This window comes from Ranitomeya variabilis, chromosome 5 (genome assembly GCF_051348905.1).
Source record: "Ranitomeya variabilis isolate aRanVar5 chromosome 5, aRanVar5.hap1, whole genome shotgun sequence".
Classification (NCBI taxonomy): domain Eukaryota; kingdom Metazoa; phylum Chordata; class Amphibia; order Anura; family Dendrobatidae; genus Ranitomeya; species Ranitomeya variabilis.
The window spans coordinates 89,555,323-89,573,834 of NC_135236.1; the positions used below are offsets into that span (position 1 = coordinate 89,555,323).

Consider the following 18,512-nt stretch of genomic DNA (forward strand, 5'->3'; position numbering starts at 1 on the left):
TTCTCCTTGTGTTGTTTCTTTGTAAATTAGTTTTTGCAAACCTCTACCCTTTACAACGATCCTTTCCATGTACTGAGAGAAGTGTTAACACGCAATTGTGTGGGGCCGACAAACATAGCATCTTAATTGTTTGCATCGTCATTTATGACCCAAATAACAAAGAGTATCTTTTCTAAGATATGGATATGCTTTCAACCACACAATATTGGCAAATATCAAAATCAAAAATTATAATTGAAAAATGTAAACGGTTTTTGAAACATTTTGGACAACGTTCTTTTTTTCATATCATGTTCTTTCTTACAAAACAAAATGAGTAATCTTTCAATTTTCACCCTGGCCACTGGGAATATTTTGGACTCAAACATCCTGTCGTTCTAGAGCAGTTTTGCTTAATATCAGAGGTATGGTTACAAAGACTGACAACACCTCTGTATGCAGCTGTTAACACAGGATCTAGGAATCACAAAAGGTGATGTCACAGATGACCCTGCAGCCCCTGAATTCAGAAGAATTTTTTATATCGTCAATGTCTGTTCATTGCAGCAAATGTAAGTGCGCATTTCCTGAAGAAGAAAAAAAACAAAAAAAAAAAACAGGATGTTTGAGTCTAAAATGACCCAGCGTCCAGTGTATAAATTTCTCATTTTCATTTTTAATAAAGATTGTGATATGGTAAAATATTTATTGTCAAACATTATAATAAAACCTTAGAAACCTGTTGTAAGCAATCATTAATTTTCTGAAGAACTATCCCATTTCAATTTTTTTTTTTAATCAAATTTATGTCATAGCGGTGTACCCAGTCAGCTCCAGTGGCGCAATCGGTCAGCGCGCGGTACTTATAAAGCAGTAACTGTCGAGTGATGCCGAGGTTGTGAGTTCGACCCTCACCTGGAGCATTCTATTCTTGCCTTCGTTTTGTATTTTTTACTACTGAAGTCGTTGAATTGGTTCATGATCTAGTGTCAAGATTAAGAGAGAAATTTCAACGAGATATTTGTTGTTTAAATTTTTGTATTTTTTTAAATTGCCGCAGGTTGGACAAGTCTATTGAGTCCCACCGTAATCTGGTGTCATAATTGAAAGGGAAATGTGGAAGATATCTATTTAGTTTTTCAGGCTTCTGGCAGTCCAATAAACTTTCCATCATCGGCATTAATAACGTACAGTGACCCGACAAAGTTAGCCCTGGCTCTCTTCTAAAATAAAGATGCATGTGCATTCGGACGGTTTGTTTCAATTTGGAGTTCAAAAGTACAAGATCGTTCTTGATAACTCAATCAAAAGTGAGTGATTCACTCTTGTGGTAACCAAAGAAAGTCTGGATTTTTAAGCTACTCCATCAAGCCCCAGTGGCCTAATGGATAAGGCACTGGCCTCCTAAGCCAGGGATTGTGGGTTCAAGTCCCATCTGGGGTGCTTGTTGATTTCCCTTTCCAACAGTTTCTCATGGAAGGTTGATGGTGCAGGTGTAAACTGTTCTCCTTGTGTTGTTTCTTTGTAAATTAGTTCTTGCAAACCTCTACCCTTTACAACGATCCTTTCCATGTACTGAGAGAAGTGTTAACACGCAATTGTGTGGGGCCGACAAACATAGCATCTTAATTGTTTGCATCGTCATTTATGACCCAAATAACAAAGAGTATCTTTTCTAAGATATGGATATGCTTTCAACCACACAATATTGGCAAATATCAAAATCAAAAATTATAATTGAAAAATGTAAACGGTTTTTGAAACATTTTGGACAACGTTCTTTTTTTCATATCATGTTCTTTCTTACAAAACAAAATGAGTAATCTTTCAATTTTCACCCTGGCCACTGGGAATATTTTGGACTCAAACATCCTGTCGTTCTAGAGCAGTTTTGCTTAATATCAGAGGTATGGTTACAAAGACTGACAACACCTCTGTACGCAGCTGTTAACACAGGATCTAGGAATCACAAAAGGTGATGTCACAGATGACCCTGCAGCCCCTGAATTCAGAAGAATTTTTTATATCGTCAATGTCTGTTCATTGCAGCAAATGTAAGTGCGCATTTCCTGAAGAAAAAAAAAACAAAAAAAAAAACAGGATGTTTGAGTCTAAAATGACCCAGTGTCCAGTGTATAAATTTCTCATTTTCATTTTTAATAAAGATTGTGATATGGTAAAATATTTATTGTCAAACATTATAATAAAACCTTAGAAACCTGTTGTAAGCAATCATTAATTTTCTGAAGAACTATCCCATTTCAATTTTTTTTTTTAATCAAATTTATGTCATAGCGGTGTACCCAGTCAGCTCCAGTGGCGCAATCGGTCAGCGCGCGGTACTTATAAAGCAGTAACTGTCGAGTGATGCCGAGGTTGTGAGTTCGACCCTCACCTGGAGCATTCTATTCTTGCCTTCGTTTTGTATTTTTTACTACTGAAGTCGTTGAATCGGTTCATGATCTAGTGTCAAGATTAAGAGAGAAATTTCAACGAGATATTTGTTGTTTAAATTTTTGTATTTTTTTAAATTGCCGCAGGTTGGACAAGTCTATTGAGTCCCACCGTAATCTGGTGTCATAATTGAAAGGGAAATGTGGAAGATATCTATTTAGTTTTTCAGGCTTCTGGCAGTCCAATAAACTTTCCATCATCGGCATTGATAACTTATGTACAGTGACCCGACAAAGTTAGCCCTGGCTCTCTTCTAAAATAAAGATGCATGTGCATTCGGACGGTTTGTTTCAATTTGGAGTTCAAACGTACAAGATCGTCCTTGATAACTCAATCAAAAGTGAGTGATTCACTCTTGTGGTAACCAAAGAAAGTCTGGATTTTTAAGCTACTCCATCAAGCCCCAGTGGCCTAATGGATAAGGCACTGGCCTCCTAAGCCAGGGATTGTGGGTTCAAGTCACATCTGGGGTGCTTGTTGATTTCCCTTTCCAACAGTTTCTCATGGAAGGTTGATGGTGCAGGTGTAAACTGTTCTCCTTGTGTTGTTTCTTTGTAAATTAGTTCTTGCAAACCTCTACCCTTTACAACGATCCTTTCCATGTACTGAGAGAAGTGTTAACACGCAATTGTGTGGGGCCGACAAACATAGCATCTTAATTGTTTGCATCGTCATTTATGACCCAAATAACAAAGAGTATCTTTTCTAAGATATGGATATGCTTTCAACCACACAATATTGGCAAATATCAAAATCAAAAATTATAATTGAAAAATGTAAACGGTTTTTGAAACATTTTGGACAACGTTCTTTTTTTCATATCATGTTCTTTCTTACAAAACAAAATGAGTAATCTTTCAATTTTCACCCTGGCCACTGGGAATATTTTGGACTCAAACATCCTGTCATTCTAGAGCAGTTTTGCTTAATATCAGAGGTATGGTTACAAAGACTGACAACACCTCTGTACGCAGCTGTTAACACAGGATCTAGGAATCACAAAAGGTGATGTCACAGATGACCCTGCAGCCCCTGAATTCAGAAGAATTTTTTATATCGTCAATGTCTGTTCATTGCAGCAAATGTAAGTGCGCATTTCCTGAAGAAAAAAAAAACAAAAAAAAAAACAGGATGTTTGAGTCTAAAATGACCCAGCGTCCAGTGTATAAATTTCTCATTTTCATTTTTAATAAAGATTGTGATATGGTAAAATATTTATTGTCAAACATTATAATAAAACCTTAGAAACCTGTTGTAAGCAATCATTAATTTTCTGAAGAACTATCCCATTTCAATTTTTTTTTTTAATCAAATTTATGTCATAGCGGTGTACTCGGTCAGCGCGCGGTACTTATAAAGCAGTAACTGTCGAGTGATGCCGAGGTTGTGAGTTCGACCCTCACCTGGAGCATTCTATTCTTGCCTTCGTTTTGTATTTTTTACTACTGAAGTCGTTGAATCGGTTCATGATCTAGTGTCAAGATTAAGAGAGAAATTTCAACGAGATATTTGTTGTTTAAATTTTTGTATTTTTTTAAATTGCCGCAGGTTGGACAAGTCTATTGAGTCCCACCGTAATCTGGTGTCATAATTGAAAGGGAAATATGGAAGATATCTATTTAGTTTTTCAGGCTTCTGGCAGTCCAATAAACTTTCCATCATCGGCATTGATAACTTATGTACAGTGACCCGACAAAGTTAGCCCTGGCTCTCTTCTAAAATAAAGATGCATGTGCATTCGGACGGTTTGTTTCAATTTGGAGTTCAAACGTACAAGATCGTCCTTGATAACTCAATCAAAAGTGAGTGATTCACTCTTGTGGTAACCAAAGAAAGTCTGGATTTTTAAGCTACTCCATCAAGCCCCAGTGGCCTAATGGATAAGGCACTGGCCTCCTAAGCCAGGGATTGTGGGTTCAAGTCCCATCTGGGGTGCTTGTTGATTTCCCTTTCCAACAGTTTCTCGTTGATGGTGCAGGTGTAAACTGTTCTCCTTGTGTTGTTTCTTTGTAAATTAGTTCTTGCAAACCTCTACCCTTTACAACGATCCTTTCCATGTACTGAGAGAAGTGTTAACACGCAATTGTGTGGGGCCGACAAACATAGCATCTTAATTGTTTGCATCGTCATTTATGACCCAAATAACAAAGAGTATCTTTTCTAAGATATGGATATGCTTTCAACCACACAATATTGGCAAATATCAAAATCAAAAATTATAATTGAAAAATGTAAACGGTTTTTGAAACATTTTGGACAACGTTCTTTTTTTCATATCATGTTCTTTCTTACAAAACAAAATGAGTAATCTTTCAATTTTCACCCTGGCCACTGGGAATATTTTGGACTCAAACATCCTGTCGTTCTAGAGCAGTTTTGCTTAATATCAGAGGTATGGTTACAAAGACTGACAACACCTCTGTATGCAGCTGTTAACACAGGATCTAGGAATCACAAAAGGTGATGTCACAGATGACCCTGCAGCCCCTGAATTCAGAAGAATTTTTTATATCGTCAATGTCTGTTCATTGCAGCAAATGTAAGTGCGCATTTCCTGAAGAAAAAAAAAACAAAAAAAAAAAACAGGATGTTTGAGTCTAAAATGACCCAGCGTCCAGTGTATAAATTTCTCATTTTCATTTTTAATAAAGATTGTGATATGGTAAAATATTTATTGTCAAACATTATAATAAAACCTTAGAAACCTGTTGTAAGCAATCATTAATTTTCTGAAGAACTATCCCATTTCAATTTTTTTTTTTAATCAAATTTATGTCATAGCGGTGTACCCAGTCAGCTCCAGTGGCGCAATCGGTCAGCGCGCGGTACTTATAAAGCAGTAACTGTCGAGTGATGCCGAGGTTGTGAGTTCGACCCTCACCTGGAGCATTCTATTCTTGCCTTCGTTTTGTATTTTTTACTACTGAAGTCGTTGAATTGGTTCATGATCTAGTGTCAAGATTAAGAGAGAAATTTCAACGAGATATTTGTTGTTTAAATTTTTGTATTTTTTTAAATTGCCGCAGGTTGGACAAGTCTATTGAGTCCCACCGTAATCTGGTGTCATAATTGAAAGGGAAATGTGGAAGATATCTATTTAGTTTTTCAGGCTTCTGGCAGTCCAATAAACTTTCCATCATCGGCATTAATAACGTACAGTGACCCGACAAAGTTAGCCCTGGCTCTCTTCTAAAATAAAGATGCATGTGCATTCGGACGGTTTGTTTCAATTTGGAGTTCAAAAGTACAAGATCGTTCTTGATAACTCAATCAAAAGTGAGTGATTCACTCTTGTGGTAACCAAAGAAAGTCTGGATTTTTAAGCTACTCCATCAAGCCCCAGTGGCCTAATGGATAAGGCACTGGCCTCCTAAGCCAGGGATTGTGGGTTCAAGTCCCATCTGGGGTGCTTGTTGATTTCCCTTTCCAACAGTTTCTCATGGAAGGTTGATGGTGCAGGTGTAAACTGTTCTCCTTGTGTTGTTTCTTTGTAAATTAGTTCTTGCAAACCTCTACCCTTTACAACGATCCTTTCCATGTACTGAGAGAAGTGTTAACACGCAATTGTGTGGGGCCGACAAACATAGCATCTTAATTGTTTGCATCGTCATTTATGACCCAAATAACAAAGAGTATCTTTTCTAAGATATGGATATGCTTTCAACCACACAATATTGGCAAATATCAAAATCAAAAATTATAATTGAAAAATGTAAACGGTTTTTGAAACATTTTGGACAACGTTCTTTTTTTCATATCATGTTCTTTCTTACAAAACAAAATGAGTAATCTTTCAATTTTCACCCTGGCCACTGGGAATATTTTGGACTCAAACATCCTGTCGTTCTAGAGCAGTTTTGCTTAATATCAGAGGTATGGTTACAAAGACTGACAACACCTCTGTACGCAGCTGTTAACACAGGATCTAGGAATCACAAAAGGTGATGTCACAGATGACCCTGCAGCCCCTGAATTCAGAAGAATTTTTTATATCGTCAATGTCTGTTCATTGCAGCAAATGTAAGTGCGCATTTCCTGAAGAAAAAAAAAACAAAACAAAAAACAGGATGTTTGAGTCTAAAATGACCCAGTGTCCAGTGTATAAATTTCTCATTTTCATTTTTAATAAAGATTGTGATATGGTAAAATATTTATTGTCAAACATTATAATAAAACCTTAGAAACCTGTTGTAAGCAATCATTAATTTTCTGAAGAACTATCCCATTTCAATTTTTTTTTTTAATCAAATTTATGTCATAGCGGTGTACCCAGTCAGCTCCAGTGGCGCAATCGGTCAGCGCGCGGTACTTATAAAGCAGTAACTGTCGAGTGATGCCGAGGTTGTGAGTTCGACCCTCACCTGGAGCATTCTATTCTTGCCTTCGTTTTGTATTTTTTACTACTGAAGTCGTTGAATCGGTTCATGATCTAGTGTCAAGATTAAGAGAGAAATTTCAACGAGATATTTGTTGTTTAAATTTTTGTATTTTTTTAAATTGCCGCAGGTTGGACAAGTCTATTGAGTCCCACCGTAATCTGGTGTCATAATTGAAAGGGAAATGTGGAAGATATCTATTTAGTTTTTCAGGCTTCTGGCAGTCCAATAAACTTTCCATCATCGGCATTGATAACTTATGTACAGTGACCCGACAAAGTTAGCCCTGGCTCTCTTCTAAAATAAAGATGCATGTGCATTCGGACGGTTTGTTTCAATTTGGAGTTCAAACGTACAAGATCGTCCTTGATAACTCAATCAAAAGTGAGTGATTCACTCTTGTGGTAACCAAAGAAAGTCTGGATTTTTAAGCTACTCCATCAAGCCCCAGTGGCCTAATGGATAAGGCACTGGCCTCCTAAGCCAGGGATTGTGGGTTCAAGTCCCATCTGGGGTGCTTGTTGATTTCCCTTTCCAACAGTTTCTCATGGAAGGTTGATGGTGCAGGTGTAAACTGTTCTCCTTGTGTTGTTTCTTTGTAAATTAGTTCTTGCAAACCTCTACCCTTTACAACGATCCTTTCCATGTACTGAGAGAAGTGTTAACACGCAATTGTGTGGGGCCGACAAACATAGCATCTTAATTGTTTGCATCGTCATTTATGACCCAAATAACAAAGAGTATCTTTTCTAAGATATGGATATGCTTTCAACCACACAATATTGGCAAATATCAAAATCAAAAATTATAATTGAAAAATGTAAACGGTTTTTGAAACATTTTGGACGTTCTTTTTTTCATATCATGTTCTTTCTTACAAAACAAAATGAGTAATCTTTCAATTTTCACCCTGGCCACTGGGAATATTTTGGACTCAAACATCCTGTCATTCTAGAGCAGTTTTGCTTAATATCAGAGGTATGGTTACAAAGACTGACAACTAGTGTTGAGCGATACCGTCCGATACTTGAAAGTATCGGTATCGGAAAGTATTGGCCGATACCGTCACAGTATCGGAATCCAATCCGATACCGATACCCGATACCAATACAAGTCAATGGGACTCATGTATCGGACGGTATTCCTGATGGTTCCCAGGGTCTGAAGGAGAGGAAACTCTCCTTCAGGCCCTGGGAACCATATAAATGTGTAAAAGAAAGAATTAAAATAAAAAATATCGCTATACTCACCTGTCCGACGCAGCCGGGACTTCAGCGAGGGAACCGGCAGCGTTGTTTGTTTAAAAATCGCGCTATTACTTGGTTACGTGAATTCCCGGCTTGTGATTGGTCAGGTCGGCCATGTTGCCGGGACGCGGACCAATCACAGCAAGCCGTGACGAAATTACGTCACGGCTTGCTGTGATTGGTCCGCGTCCCGGCAATATGGCCGCCCTGACCAATCACAAGCCGGGACGTCACGGGAGGCTGGACACGCGCTCATTTTAAAATGGGCGCGTGTCCAGCCTCCCGTGACGTCACGGCTTGTGATTGGTTGCGCCGCGATCAACCAATCACAAGCCGGGAGGCTGGACGCGCTCATTTTGAAATGGGCGCGTGTCCAGCCTCCCGTGACGTCACGGCTTGTGATTGGTTGCGCCGCGATCAACCAATCACAAGCCGGGAGGCTGGACGCGCTCATTTTGAAATGGGCGCGTGTCCAGCCTCCCGTGACGTCACGGCTTGTGATTGGTTGCGCCGCGATCAACCAATCACAAGCCGGGAGGCTGGACGCGCTCATTTTGAAATGGGCGCGTGTCCAGCCTCCCGTGACGTCACGGCTTGTGATTGGTTGCGCCGCGATCAACCAATCACAAGCCGGGAGGCTGGACGCGCTCATTTTGAAATGAGCGCGTTTCCAGCCTCCCGTGACGTCACGGCTTGTGATTGGTTAATGGCGGCCATGTTGCCGGGACGCGGACCAATCACAGCAAGCCGTGACGTATTTTCGTCACGGCTTGCTGTGATTGGTCCGCGGCCCGGCAACATGGCCGCCCTGACCAATCACAAGCCGGGACTTCGCGTAACCATGTAAAAGCGGGAATTTTAAACAAACAACGCTGCCGGTTCCTGCGCTGAGGTCCCGGCTGCGTCGGACAGGTGAGTATAGCGATATTTTTTATTTTAATTCTCTATTTTACACATTTTAACATTAATGTTGTTCCGATACCCGATACCCGATACCACAAGAGTATCGGAATCCCGGTATCGGAATTCCGATACAGCAAGTATCGGCCGATACCCGATACTTGCAGCATCGGAATGCTCAACACTACTGACAACACCTCTGTACGCAGCTGTTAACACAGGATCTAGGAATCACAAAAGGTGATGTCACAGATGACCCTGCAGCCCCTGAATTCAGAAGAATTTTTTATATCGTCAATGTCTGTTCATTGCAGCAAATGTAAGTGCGCATTTCCTGAAGAAAAAAAAAACAAAAAAAAAAACAGGATGTTTGAGTCTAAAATGACCCAGCGTCCAGTGTATAAATTTCTCATTTTCATTTTTAATAAAGATTGTGATATGGTAAAATATTTATTGTCAAACATTATAATAAAACCTTAGAAACCTGTTGTAAGCAATCATTAATTTTCTGAAGAACTATCCCATTTCAATTTTTTTTTTTTATCAAATTTATGTCATAGCGGTGTACTCGGTCAGCGCGCGGTACTTATAAAGCAGTAACTGTCGAGTGATGCCGAGGTTGTGAGTTCGACCCTCACCTGGAGCATTCTATTCTTGCCTTCGTTTTGTATTTTTTACTACTGAAGTCGTTGAATCGGTTCATGATCTAGTGTCAAGATTAAGAGAGAAATTTCAACGAGATATTTGTTGTTTAAATTTTTGTATTTTTTTAAATTGCCGCAGGTTGGACAAGTCTATTGAGTCCCACCGTAATCTGGTGTCATAATTGAAAGGGAAATATGGAAGATATCTATTTAGTTTTTCAGGCTTCTGGCAGTCCAATAAACTTTCCATCATCGGCATTGATAACTTATGTACAGTGACCCGACAAAGTTAGCCCTGGCTCTCTTCTAAAATAAAGATGCATGTGCATTCGGACGGTTTGTTTCAATTTGGAGTTCAAACGTACAAGATCGTCCTTGATAACTCAATCAAAAGTGAGTGATTCACTCTTGTGGTAACCAAAGAAAGTCTGGATTTTTAAGCTACTCCATCAAGCCCCAGTGGCCTAATGGATAAGGCACTGGCCTCCTAAGCCAGGGATTGTGGGTTCAAGTCCCATCTGGGGTGCTTGTTGATTTCCCTTTCCAACAGTTTCTCATGGAAGGTTGATGGTGCAGGTGTAAACTGTTCTCCTTGTGTTGTTTCTTTGTAAATTAGTTCTTGCAAACCTCTACCCTTTACAACGATCCTTTCCATGTACTGAGAGAAGTGTTAACACGCAATTGTGTGGGGCCGACAAACATAGCATCTTAATTGTTTGCATCGTCATTTATGACCCAAATAACAAAGAGTATCTTTTCTAAGATATGGATATGCTTTCAACCACACAATATTGGCAAATATCAAAATCAAAAATTATAATTGAAAAATGTAAACGGTTTTTGAAACATTTTGGACAACGTTCTTTTTTTCATATCATGTTCTTTCTTACAAAACAAAATGAGTAATCTTTCAATTTTCACCCTGGCCACTGGGAATATTTTGGACTCAAACATCCTGTCATTCTAGAGCAGTTTTGCTTAATATCAGAGGTATGGTTACAAAGACTGACAACACCTCTGTACGCAGCTGTTAACACAGGATCTAGGAATCACAAAAGGTGATGTCACAGATGACCCTGCAGCCCCTGAATTCAGAAGAATTTTTTATATCGTCAATGTCTGTTCATTGCAGCAAATGTAAGTGCGCATTTCCTGAAGAAAAAAAAAACAAAAAAAAAAACAGGATGTTTGAGTCTAAAATGACCCAGCGTCCAGTGTATAAATTTCTCATTTTCATTTTTAATAAAGATTGTGATATGGTAAAATATTTATTGTCAAACATTATAATAAAACCTTAGAAACCTGTTGTAAGCAATCATTAATTTTCTGAAGAACTATCCCATTTCAATTTTTTTTTTTTATCAAATTTATGTCATAGCGGTGTACTCGGTCAGCGCGCGGTACTTATAAAGCAGTAACTGTCGAGTGATGCCGAGGTTGTGAGTTCGACCCTCACCTGGAGCATTCTATTCTTGCCTTCGTTTTGTATTTTTTACTACTGAAGTCGTTGAATCGGTTCATGATCTAGTGTCAAGATTAAGAGAGAAATTTCAACGAGATATTTGTTGTTTAAATTTTTGTATTTTTTTAAATTGCCGCAGGTTGGACAAGTCTATTGAGTCCCACCGTAATCTGGTGTCATAATTGAAAGGGAAATATGGAAGATATCTATTTAGTTTTTCAGGCTTCTGGCAGTCCAATAAACTTTCCATCATCGGCATTGATAACTTATGTACAGTGACCCGACAAAGTTAGCCCTGGCTCTCTTCTAAAATAAAGATGCATGTGCATTCGGACGGTTTGTTTCAATTTGGAGTTCAAACGTACAAGATCGTCCTTGATAACTCAATCAAAAGTGAGTGATTCACTCTTGTGGTAACCAAAGAAAGTCTGGATTTTTAAGCTACTCCATCAAGCCCCAGTGGCCTAATGGATAAGGCACTGGCCTCCTAAGCCAGGGATTGTGGGTTCAAGTCCCATCTGGGGTGCTTGTTGATTTCCCTTTCCAACAGTTTCTCGTTGATGGTGCAGGTGTAAACTGTTCTCCTTGTGTTGTTTCTTTGTAAATTAGTTCTTGCAAACCTCTACCCTTTACAACGATCCTTTCCATGTACTGAGAGAAGTGTTAACACGCAATTGTGTGGGGCCGACAAACATAGCATCTTAATTGTTTGCATCGTCATTTATGACCCAAATAACAAAGAGTATCTTTTCTAAGATATGGATATGCTTTCAACCACACAATATTGGCAAATATCAAAATCAAAAATTATAATTGAAAAATGTAAACGGTTTTTGAAACATTTTGGACAACGTTCTTTTTTTCATATCATGTTCTTTCTTACAAAACAAAATGAGTAATCTTTCAATTTTCACCCTGGCCACTGGGAATATTTTGGACTCAAACATCCTGTCATTCTAGAGCAGTTTTGCTTAATATCAGAGGTATGGTTACAAAGACTGACAACACCTCTGTACGCAGCTGTTAACACAGGATCTAGGAATCACAAAAGGTGATGTCACAGATGACCCTGCAGCCCCTGAATTCAGAAGAATTTTTTATATCGTCAATGTCTGTTCATTGCAGCAAATGTAAGTGCGCATTTCCTGAAGAAAAAAAAAACAAAAAAAAAAACAGGATGTTTGAGTCTAAAATGACCCAGCGTCCAGTGTATAAATTTCTCATTTTCATTTTTAATAAAGATTGTGATATGGTAAAATATTTATTGTCAAACATTATAATAAAACCTTAGAAACCTGTTGTAAGCAATCATTAATTTTCTGAAGAACTATCCCATTTCAATTTTTTTTTTTTATCAAATTTATGTCATAGCGGTGTACTCGGTCAGCGCGCGGTACTTATAAAGCAGTAACTGTCGAGTGATGCCGAGGTTGTGAGTTCGACCCTCACCTGGAGCATTCTATTCTTGCCTTCGTTTTGTATTTTTTACTACTGAAGTCGTTGAATCGGTTCATGATCTAGTGTCAAGATTAAGAGAGAAATTTCAACGAGATATTTGTTGTTTAAATTTTTGTATTTTTTTAAATTGCCGCAGGTTGGACAAGTCTATTGAGTCCCACCGTAATCTGGTGTCATAATTGAAAGGGAAATATGGAAGATATCTATTTAGTTTTTCAGGCTTCTGGCAGTCCAATAAACTTTCCATCATCGGCATTGATAACTTATGTACAGTGACCCGACAAAGTTAGCCCTGGCTCTCTTCTAAAATAAAGATGCATGTGCATTCGGACGGTTTGTTTCAATTTGGAGTTCAAACGTACAAGATCGTCCTTGATAACTCAATCAAAAGTGAGTGATTCACTCTTGTGGTAACCAAAGAAAGTCTGGATTTTTAAGCTACTCCATCAAGCCCCAGTGGCCTAATGGATAAGGCACTGGCCTCCTAAGCCAGGGATTGTGGGTTCAAGTCCCATCTGGGGTGCTTGTTGATTTCCCTTTCCAACAGTTTCTCGTTGATGGTGCAGGTGTAAACTGTTCTCCTTGTGTTGTTTCTTTGTAAATTAGTTCTTGCAAACCTCTACCCTTTACAACGATCCTTTCCATGTACTGAGAGAAGTGTTAACACGCAATTGTGTGGGGCCGACAAACATAGCATCTTAATTGTTTGCATCGTCATTTATGACCCAAATAACAAAGAGTATCTTTTCTAAGATATGGATATGCTTTCAACCACACAATATTGGCAAATATCAAAATCAAAAATTATAATTGAAAAATGTAAACGGTTTTTGAAACATTTTGGACAACGTTCTTTTTTTCATATCATGTTCTTTCTTACAAAACAAAATGAGTAATCTTTCAATTTTCACCCTGGCCACTGGGAATATTTTGGACTCAAACATCCTGTCGTTCTAGAGCAGTTTTGCTTAATATCAGAGGTATGGTTACAAAGACTGACAACACCTCTGTATGCAGCTGTTAACACAGGATCTAGGAATCACAAAAGGTGATGTCACAGATGACCCTGCAGCCCCTGAATTCAGAAGAATTTTTTATATCGTCAATGTCTGTTCATTGCAGCAAATGTAAGTGCGCATTTCCTGAAGAAAAAAAAAACAAAAAAAAAAAACAGGATGTTTGAGTCTAAAATGACCCAGCGTCCAGTGTATAAATTTCTCATTTTCATTTTTAATAAAGATTGTGATATGGTAAAATATTTATTGTCAAACATTATAATAAAACCTTAGAAACCTGTTGTAAGCAATCATTAATTTTCTGAAGAACTATCCCATTTCAATTTTTTTTTTTAATCAAATTTATGTCATAGCGGTGTACCCAGTCAGCTCCAGTGGTGCAATCGGTCAGCGCGCGGTACTTATAAAGCAGTAACTGTCGAGTGATGCCGAGGTTGTGAGTTCGACCCTCACCTGGAGCATTCTATTCTTGCCTTCGTTTTGTATTTTTTACTACTGAAGTCGTTGAATTGGTTCATGATCTAGTGTCAAGATTAAGAGAGAAATTTCAACGAGATATTTGTTGTTTAAATTTTTGTATTTTTTTAAATTGCCGCAGGTTGGACAAGTCTATTGAGTCCCACCGTAATCTGGTGTCATAATTGAAAGGGAAATGTGGAAGATATCTATTTAGTTTTTCAGGCTTCTGGCAGTCCAATAAACTTTCCATCATCGGCATTAATAACGTACAGTGACCCGACAAAGTTAGCCCTGGCTCTCTTCTAAAATAAAGATGCATGTGCATTCGGACGGTTTGTTTCAATTTGGAGTTCAAAAGTACAAGATCGTTCTTGATAACTCAATCAAAAGTGAGTGATTCACTCTTGTGGTAACCAAAGAAAGTCTGGATTTTTAAGCTACTCCATCAAGCCCCAGTGGCCTAATGGATAAGGCACTGGCCTCCTAAGCCAGGGATTGTGGGTTCAAGTCCCATCTGGGGTGCTTGTTGATTTCCCTTTCCAACAGTTTCTCATGGAAGGTTGATGGTGCAGGTGTAAACTGTTCTCCTTGTGTTGTTTCTTTGTAAATTAGTTCTTGCAAACCTCTACCCTTTACAACGATCCTTTCCATGTACTGAGAGAAGTGTTAACACGCAATTGTGTGGGGCCGACAAACATAGCATCTTAATTGTTTGCATCGTCATTTATGACCCAAATAACAAAGAGTATCTTTTCTAAGATATGGATATGCTTTCAACCACACAATATTGGCAAATATCAAAATCAAAAATTATAATTGAAAAATGTAAACGGTTTTTGAAACATTTTGGACAACGTTCTTTTTTTCATATCATGTTCTTTCTTACAAAACAAAATGAGTAATCTTTCAATTTTCACCCTGGCCACTGGGAATATTTTGGACTCAAACATCCTGTCGTTCTAGAGCAGTTTTGCTTAATATCAGAGGTATGGTTACAAAGACTGACAACACCTCTGTACGCAGCTGTTAACACAGGATCTAGGAATCACAAAAGGTGATGTCACAGATGACCCTGCAGCCCCTGAATTCAGAAGAATTTTTTATATCGTCAATGTCTGTTCATTGCAGCAAATGTAAGTGCGCATTTCCTGAAGAAAAAAAAAACAAAAAAAAAAACAGGATGTTTGAGTCTAAAATGACCCAGTGTCCAGTGTATAAATTTCTCATTTTCATTTTTAATAAAGATTGTGATATGGTAAAATATTTATTGTCAAACATTATAATAAAACCTTAGAAACCTGTTGTAAGCAATCATTAATTTTCTGAAGAACTATCCCATTTCAATTTTTTTTTTTAATCAAATTTATGTCATAGCGGTGTACCCAGTCAGCTCCAGTGGCGCAATCGGTCAGCGCGCGGTACTTATAAAGCAGTAACTGTCGAGTGATGCCGAGGTTGTGAGTTCGACCCTCACCTGGAGCATTCTATTCTTGCCTTCGTTTTGTATTTTTTACTACTGAAGTCGTTGAATCGGTTCATGATCTAGTGTCAAGATTAAGAGAGAAATTTCAACGAGATATTTGTTGTTTAAATTTTTGTATTTTTTTAAATTGCCGCAGGTTGGACAAGTCTATTGAGTCCCACCGTAATCTGGTGTCATAATTGAAAGGGAAATGTGGAAGATATCTATTTAGTTTTTCAGGCTTCTGGCAGTCCAATAAACTTTCCATCATCGGCATTGATAACTTATGTACAGTGACCCGACAAAGTTAGCCCTGGCTCTCTTCTAAAATAAAGATGCATGTGCATTCGGACGGTTTGTTTCAATTTGGAGTTCAAACGTACAAGATCGTCCTTGATAACTCAATCAAAAGTGAGTGATTCACTCTTGTGGTAACCAAAGAAAGTCTGGATTTTTAAGCTACTCCATCAAGCCCCAGTGGCCTAATGGATAAGGCACTGGCCTCCTAAGCCAGGGATTGTGGGTTCAAGTCCCATCTGGGGTGCTTGTTGATTTCCCTTTCCAACAGTTTCTCATGGAAGGTTGATGGTGCAGGTGTAAACTGTTCTCCTTGTGTTGTTTCTTTGTAAATTAGTTCTTGCAAACCTCTACCCTTTACAACGATCCTTTCCATGTACTGAGAGAAGTGTTAACACGCAATTGTGTGGGGCCGACAAACATAGCATCTTAATTGTTTGCATCGTCATTTATGACCCAAATAACAAAGAGTATCTTTTCTAAGATATGGATATGCTTTCAACCACACAATATTGGCAAATATCAAAATCAAAAATTATAATTGAAAAATGTAAACGGTTTTTGAAACATTTTGGACGTTCTTTTTTTCATATCATGTTCTTTCTTACAAAACAAAATGAGTAATCTTTCAATTTTCACCCTGGCCACTGGGAATATTTTGGACTCAAACATCCTGTCATTCTAGAGCAGTTTTGCTTAATATCAGAGGTATGGTTACAAAGACTGACAACTAGTGTTGAGCGATACCGTCCGATACTTGAAAGTATCGGTATCGGAAAGTATCGGCCGATACCGTCACAGTATCGGAATCCAATCCGATACCGATACCCGATACCAATACAAGTCAATGGGACTCATGTATCGGACGGTATTCCTGATGGTTCCCAGGGTCTGAAGGAGAGGAAACTCTCCTTCAGGCCCTGGGAACCATATAAATGTGTAAAAGAAAGAATTAAAATAAAAAATATCGCTATACTCACCTGTCCGACGCAGCCGGGACTTCAGCGAGGGAACCGGCAGCGTTGTTTGTTTAAAAATCGCGCTATTACTTGGTTACGTGAATTCCCGGCTTGTGATTGGTCAGGTCGGCCATGTTGCCGGGACGCGGACCAATCACAGCAAGCCGTGACGAAATTACGTCACGGCTTGCTGTGATTGGTCCGCGTCCCGGCAATATGGCCGCCCTGACCAATCACAAGCCGGGACGTCACGGGAGGCTGGACACGCGCTCATTTTAAAATGGGCGCGTGTCCAGCCTCCCGTGACGTCACGGCTTGTGATTGGTTGCGCCGCGATCAACCAATCACAAGCCGGGAGGCTGGACGCGCTCATTTTGAAATGGGCGCGTGTCCAGCCTCCCGTGACGTCACGGCTTGTGATTGGTTGCGCCGCGATCAACCAATCACAAGCCGGGAGGCTGGACGCGCTCATTTTGAAATGGGCGCGTGTCCAGCCTCCCGTGACGTCACGGCTTGTGATTGGTTGCGCCGCGATCAACCAATCACAAGCCGGGAGGCTGGACGCGCTCATTTTGAAATGGGCGCGTGTCCAGCCTCCCGTGACGTCACGGCTTGTGATTGGTTGCGCCGCGATCAACCAATCACAAGCCGGGAGGCTGGACGCGCTCATTTTGAAATGAGCGCGTTTCCAGCCTCCCGTGACGTCACGGCTTGTGATTGGTTAATGGCGGCCATGTTGCCGGGACGCGGACCAATCACAGCAAGCCGTGACGTATTTTCGTCACGGCTTGCTGTGATTGGTCCGCGGCCCGGCAACATGGCCGCCCTGACCAATCACAAGCCGGGACTTCGCGTAACCATGTAAAAGCGGGAATTTTAAACAAACAACGCTGCCGGTTCCTGCGCTGAGGTCCCGGCTGCGTCGGACAGGTGAGTATAGCGATATTTTTTATTTTAATTCTCTATTTTACACATTTTAACATTAATGTTGTTCCGATACCCGATACCCGATACCACAAGAGTATCGGAATCCCGGTATCGGAATTCCGATACAGCAAGTATCGGCCGATACCCGATACTTGCAGCATCGGAATGCTCAACACTACTGACAACACCTCTGTACGCAGCTGTTAACACAGGATCTAGGAATCACAAAAGGTGATGTCACAGATGACCCTGCAGCCCCTGAATTCAGAAGAATTTTTTATATCGTCAATGTCTGTTCATTGCAGCAAATGTAAGTGCGCATTTCCTGAAGAAAAAAAAAACAAAAAAAAAAACAGGATGTTTGAGTCTAAAATGACCCAGCGTCCAGTGTATAAATTTCTCATTTTCATTTTTAATAAAGATTGTGATATGGTAAAATATTTATTGTCAAACATTATAATAAAACCTTAGAAACCTGTTGTAAGCAATCATTAATTTTCTGAAGAACTATCCCATTTCAATTTTTTTTTTTTATCAAATTTATGTCATAGCGGTGTACTCGGTCAGCGCGCGGTACTTATAAAGCAGTAACTGTCGAGTGATGCCGAGGTTGTGAGTTCGACCCTCACCTGGAGCATTCTATTCTTGCCTTCGTTTTGTATTTTTTACTACTGAAGTCGTTGAATCGGTTCATGATCTAGTGTCAAGATTAAGAGAGAAATTTCAACGAGATATTTGTTGTTTAAATTTTTGTATTTTTTTAAATTGCCGCAGGTTGGACAAGTCTATTGAGTCCCACCGTAATCTGGTGTCATAATTGAAAGGGAAATATGGAAGATATCTATTTAGTTTTTCAGGCTTCTGGCAGTCCA

The 18,512-nt window shown here is 39.3% G+C and overlaps 16 non-coding genes across 16 annotated transcripts; all 16 read left to right on the forward strand.

Annotated features, from left to right (window-relative positions):
- The first annotated feature begins 809 nt into the window (after positions 1-809).
- Positions 810-902, forward strand: TRNAI-UAU (transfer RNA isoleucine (anticodon UAU)). The gene is given in 2 exon segments: positions 810-847; positions 867-902. It is a non-coding gene; the product is annotated as a tRNA-Ile (tRNA).
- A 447-nt stretch (positions 903-1,349) lies between these two features.
- Positions 1,350-1,422, forward strand: TRNAR-CCU (transfer RNA arginine (anticodon CCU)). The gene has a single exon. It is a non-coding gene; the product is annotated as a tRNA-Arg (tRNA).
- An 867-nt stretch (positions 1,423-2,289) lies between these two features.
- On the forward strand, positions 2,290-2,382 carry TRNAI-UAU (transfer RNA isoleucine (anticodon UAU)). Its single transcript is given in 2 exon segments — positions 2,290-2,327; positions 2,347-2,382. It is a non-coding gene; the product is annotated as a tRNA-Ile (tRNA).
- Positions 2,383-2,833: 451 nt separating this feature from the next.
- On the forward strand, positions 2,834-2,906 carry TRNAR-CCU (transfer RNA arginine (anticodon CCU)). Its single transcript has one exon. It is a non-coding gene; the product is annotated as a tRNA-Arg (tRNA).
- Positions 2,907-4,295: 1,389 nt separating this feature from the next.
- On the forward strand, positions 4,296-4,368 carry TRNAR-CCU (transfer RNA arginine (anticodon CCU)). The gene has a single exon. It is a non-coding gene; the product is annotated as a tRNA-Arg (tRNA).
- An 861-nt stretch (positions 4,369-5,229) lies between these two features.
- TRNAI-UAU (transfer RNA isoleucine (anticodon UAU)) lies at positions 5,230-5,322 on the forward strand. Its single transcript is given in 2 exon segments — positions 5,230-5,267; positions 5,287-5,322. It is a non-coding gene; the product is annotated as a tRNA-Ile (tRNA).
- A 447-nt stretch (positions 5,323-5,769) lies between these two features.
- On the forward strand, positions 5,770-5,842 carry TRNAR-CCU (transfer RNA arginine (anticodon CCU)). The gene has a single exon. It is a non-coding gene; the product is annotated as a tRNA-Arg (tRNA).
- An 867-nt stretch (positions 5,843-6,709) lies between these two features.
- Positions 6,710-6,802, forward strand: TRNAI-UAU (transfer RNA isoleucine (anticodon UAU)). The gene is given in 2 exon segments: positions 6,710-6,747; positions 6,767-6,802. It is a non-coding gene; the product is annotated as a tRNA-Ile (tRNA).
- A 451-nt stretch (positions 6,803-7,253) lies between these two features.
- On the forward strand, positions 7,254-7,326 carry TRNAR-CCU (transfer RNA arginine (anticodon CCU)). Its single transcript has one exon. It is a non-coding gene; the product is annotated as a tRNA-Arg (tRNA).
- A 2,727-nt stretch (positions 7,327-10,053) lies between these two features.
- On the forward strand, positions 10,054-10,126 carry TRNAR-CCU (transfer RNA arginine (anticodon CCU)). Its single transcript has one exon. It is a non-coding gene; the product is annotated as a tRNA-Arg (tRNA).
- Positions 10,127-11,515: 1,389 nt separating this feature from the next.
- On the forward strand, positions 11,516-11,588 carry TRNAR-CCU (transfer RNA arginine (anticodon CCU)). The gene has a single exon. It is a non-coding gene; the product is annotated as a tRNA-Arg (tRNA).
- A 1,382-nt stretch (positions 11,589-12,970) lies between these two features.
- Positions 12,971-13,043, forward strand: TRNAR-CCU (transfer RNA arginine (anticodon CCU)). The gene has a single exon. It is a non-coding gene; the product is annotated as a tRNA-Arg (tRNA).
- An 861-nt stretch (positions 13,044-13,904) lies between these two features.
- TRNAI-UAU (transfer RNA isoleucine (anticodon UAU)) lies at positions 13,905-13,997 on the forward strand. The gene is given in 2 exon segments: positions 13,905-13,942; positions 13,962-13,997. It is a non-coding gene; the product is annotated as a tRNA-Ile (tRNA).
- A 447-nt stretch (positions 13,998-14,444) lies between these two features.
- On the forward strand, positions 14,445-14,517 carry TRNAR-CCU (transfer RNA arginine (anticodon CCU)). Its single transcript has one exon. It is a non-coding gene; the product is annotated as a tRNA-Arg (tRNA).
- Positions 14,518-15,384: 867 nt separating this feature from the next.
- On the forward strand, positions 15,385-15,477 carry TRNAI-UAU (transfer RNA isoleucine (anticodon UAU)). The gene is given in 2 exon segments: positions 15,385-15,422; positions 15,442-15,477. It is a non-coding gene; the product is annotated as a tRNA-Ile (tRNA).
- A 451-nt stretch (positions 15,478-15,928) lies between these two features.
- TRNAR-CCU (transfer RNA arginine (anticodon CCU)) lies at positions 15,929-16,001 on the forward strand. The gene has a single exon. It is a non-coding gene; the product is annotated as a tRNA-Arg (tRNA).
- The last annotated feature ends 2,511 nt before the right edge of the window (positions 16,002-18,512 follow it).